Genomic DNA, 3841 nt, shown 5'->3' on the forward strand with positions numbered 1-3841 from the left:
CATAGAAGTAGAATGTGCAGGGGAAGGGAAGAGAAAGATGAAGTACAAAGATCCAGTTGAGTAGGAGGAGTAAGCTCTGATGATATGTAGCACAGCTATGTGACTACAATTAACAAAAGTGTATTGAATATTTCAAAATACCTAGAAGAGTGTGACAGTGTACACTGATAATCCCAGCATGCAGAAGACAAGAGGCTGGAGGGATGATTGCCATGACTTCAAGGCTACCCTGGCTTACAGAGTGAGAACCTATCTCAAAACAAACAATAGCCAGAGTGACATTTTCAACTCTCTCATCACACAGAAATGATAGGTGTTTAATTTGATGGATAGTCAAATTACCCTGACTTGGTGGTCTGGCTCGGCTCACGGCAACATGGTCAAGCACACCAAGAAGGTCGGCATCGGCAGTAAGTATGGGACCTGCTATGGTGTGTCGCTCCGGAAAATGGTAAACATTGAAATCAGCCAGCATGCCAAGTACACTTGCTCCTTCTGTGGCAAAACCACAGAAGGACAGCTGTGGGCATCTGGCACTGCTGTTAGTGCATGTAAACGGTGGCCGGCAGGCCCTGGACCTACAACACGACTTCTGCTGTCACAGTCAATCTGCCACCAGAATACTGAAGGACCTGAAGGACCGGCAGAAGCCCTGTCATTTGAGACCTGCCTGGCCTGCAATAAATGGGTAAATTTATGTAACGAAGTCAACTTGTTTGTTGCTAATTATAATAGACATTTTGCTATGTATTCTGCCCCTATTGCACTTTTCAAAGTAGTTTTGTTGCTGGGGTGGGGCTTGGTTAGTCCAGAGTGGTCTCAATTCCCTATGTAGCTGAGGCTGACCTGAAATTCACTATGTAACCTCAGGTTGGCCTTGAACTCAGGGCAATCTTCCTACCTCTGCCTCCTGAGTGTTGGTGTTAAAGGAGTGTAGGATCATGCCCAGCTTAGATTTTAGTTTGTTAAAAATGTATTTCTGAAAATGTTCTTAAGTTGCAGACATTGAAGTAGACCATTTTGCACATGAAAAAAAATTACCCTGACTTGATCATTATGCAATGCATAACATATATTGAAACATTACTTTGGCAGGACATGGTGGCACATGCCTGTAATCCCAGTGCTTAGGAAGCAGAATTGCCCTAAAAAAATCACACATGAACCCGGTGTGGTGGTGCACACCTTTAATCCCAGCACTTGGGAGGCAGAAATAAGAGGATAACTTTGAGTTGAGGCCTCTCTCAGACTACATAGTGAATTACAGGTAAGCCTGGGCTAGAGTGAGACCCTACCTTGAAAAAAACAACAAAAATAAAATCACGCAGAACCCCAGAAATATGTACAATTATTATGCATTAATCATAAAGACTATACTTTCACAGATCATTTCTATATTGTTATTATGTATCAGTCAAAAATTTTAAAAGATCCAGGCATGGTGGTGCACACCTTTAATCCCGGCACTCGGGAGACAGAGTTAGAAGGACTGCCATAAATTCATAGCTACCCTGAGGCTACATAGTGAATTCCAGGTCAGCCTGGGCTAGAGCAAAACCATACCTTGAGAAAACAAAATAAGTAAACAAAAATTAAAGGACAAGAAATGCATGGCACCCTTTGGAGATTAACTGTCTTCTTGCTTAGGAGAGATTAAACAAATACACTTTCAAGAATAGAATTGAATCAGTTTGGAAAATGTGTCTGGTGCCTTGCATTTATCCTTCTTTTTCCTGAAAGCCTGTAATCTTAACATGCCAAGTTCTAAGGGGAGTATTGAGCATGAAAATTGGCTCTATGTTTCCATATTGGTATCCAAAAACATGTTTGTTTCAATTGGCCAAGTCTCCCTTTCCAGATTTCCCTGAGACAGCTGGGCTCCAGGCAAAGCTAATCTTTACCCATCTTCAAAGCAGATGAGGGGGCTCCAAGGCTGAGAAAGGCTGAGCAGCAGCATAGTGTGCATTCAGTCTCCATCCCACTTGTGTTTATTAATATCTAGGCAGAAATATGACAGTGAAAAGTGTTGAGTGCTCAGGAGGAAGGTTACAACAACCAAGCATTCTTGGTTTAATATGGTACCAACCAAGTGGGTTGTGCTGAAAAAGGAGAAAAATAGGACTTAGTTCCATTTTGCATGAAATAACCAAATGTTAACTTAAGCAAGCAAATAAGCTACACAATAAAGCAAAGGCTAAGAACAATGACAATCTTTGCTCAAAGCCTGGCCTATAAAGTTGTGTCATTTCATTTTGGAAAGCTAAGAGTTCCTTGGGGAGTGATAAAGACTACTTAAAAAAAAAAAAAACAGAATTTTTGTAGATCCTTCAAACATATGCAGAGTTAGGCCTATATCCTAGTTATTCCCAGGGGTCACTTTGTGACCACAGGGACAGAACATCAGCCCATGTCTCAATGACCATTCCAATCCTTGTCACGAAAAGAAACAGTTTTGTCTCCTGTTTCTTTCCTCAGCCTTCATGGAGTACTGCTCTTCCATTAATGATGCTTCATAGGGAAACAAGAGAAAACAGAAAACACAGAAGAAGTCATACTCCTTAGAACCCTGAACATGGAGAACTTGCCTGCTGAGAGTCCCTTGTGTGGACAGAGTGAAGATGAGGAGGAGGATGGACTAGATAAAGGAGATGATGGTGTAGGGAACAGTGAGGGTACACGGATTTCTGAGATAACAGATAGTTTTAATAATATTCCTACACAGGTTGCTGAGAGATTCCACCACTCATTAGAATTCTTTTTGGGGTGTATTTAAATTTCAAATGACTCATGGACCATGGTTTCAACACTGTTACTACTCCATACCTCATGTACCATTCTCCCTCTCTCTGTTTCTCTCTATCTCTGAGACCTGATCCTGACAGAGCGACATCAGTATTTACACAAAAGCATGAAGACATGAAATCTTGTTTTCCCAGTCAGGGAAGAGTAAATTAACACTCTTCCCAGATTTCAGCATTACCTGCCTCTGGGATGTTAAGGGTCAGATATAGTAATATCATCAACAGGTTTACTATAATTTCATCCTCGAGACTGGCACCCCACCTCTGTCGCCAGAGATGGCATTGGTATCTAGACTCTCTTTTGTCTGTTATTCGCTGAATTAGTAAATATTAGTAGCCACTTGCCAGGACTCTTTTTTGTCTGTTATTTGCTGAATTAGTAAATATTAGTAGCCACTTGCCAGGTAGCAGGCACATTTCATGCTTCTCAGGATAGAGCAGTGCAATCAACCCCTCCACACATATAACCCCCATTTTTTTCACACATAAATTTCAGTTTTTTAATATTTTATTTTTATGTATTTACTTGACAGAAAGAGATAAAGAGAGAGGGAGAGAGAATGGGCATACCATGGCCTCTAGCTGCTACAAATGAACTCCAAACACATGTGCTACCCTGTGCATCTGGCTTATGTGAGTACTGGGGAATCAAGCCTGGGTGCTTTGGCTTTGTAGGTAAGTGCCCTAACTAAGCCATCTCTCTAGCCCCACATATAAATTGTTCTAAAGAAAAGTTTCCCATTAAATGGTCAAAAAATGTGAGTGGTAGGTTATGAACTTGGTATTGAAATTACTTGGAAAATTAATATCAAAGCTCAGAATCCTCTTGTTAGGATTACCAAAACTAAAGATCTCTTCCTTTATATAAATCTATAGATATACATATAGCTATACATAGATATATCCTGAAACTGCCACACTCAAAGGGAATTGAGAACAATTATCCTCAGCTTAACAGAGGCTGGCACTAGATCCATAGTCGCAGGAAACCAAGTTGCTACAGGTCAGTGATCAGGCTGAGGGGTCAGATAGGCCAGAGT

General features: G+C 41.0%; 1 pseudogene; it reads left to right on the plus strand.

The window, feature by feature from the left end:
* The first annotated feature begins 376 nt into the window (after window positions 1-376).
* LOC101608243 lies at window positions 377-692 on the plus strand (annotated as a pseudogene).
* The last annotated feature ends 3149 nt before the right edge of the window (window positions 693-3841 follow it).

This window comes from Jaculus jaculus, chromosome 13 (genome assembly GCF_020740685.1).
Source record: "Jaculus jaculus isolate mJacJac1 chromosome 13, mJacJac1.mat.Y.cur, whole genome shotgun sequence".
Classification (NCBI taxonomy): domain Eukaryota; kingdom Metazoa; phylum Chordata; class Mammalia; order Rodentia; family Dipodidae; genus Jaculus; species Jaculus jaculus.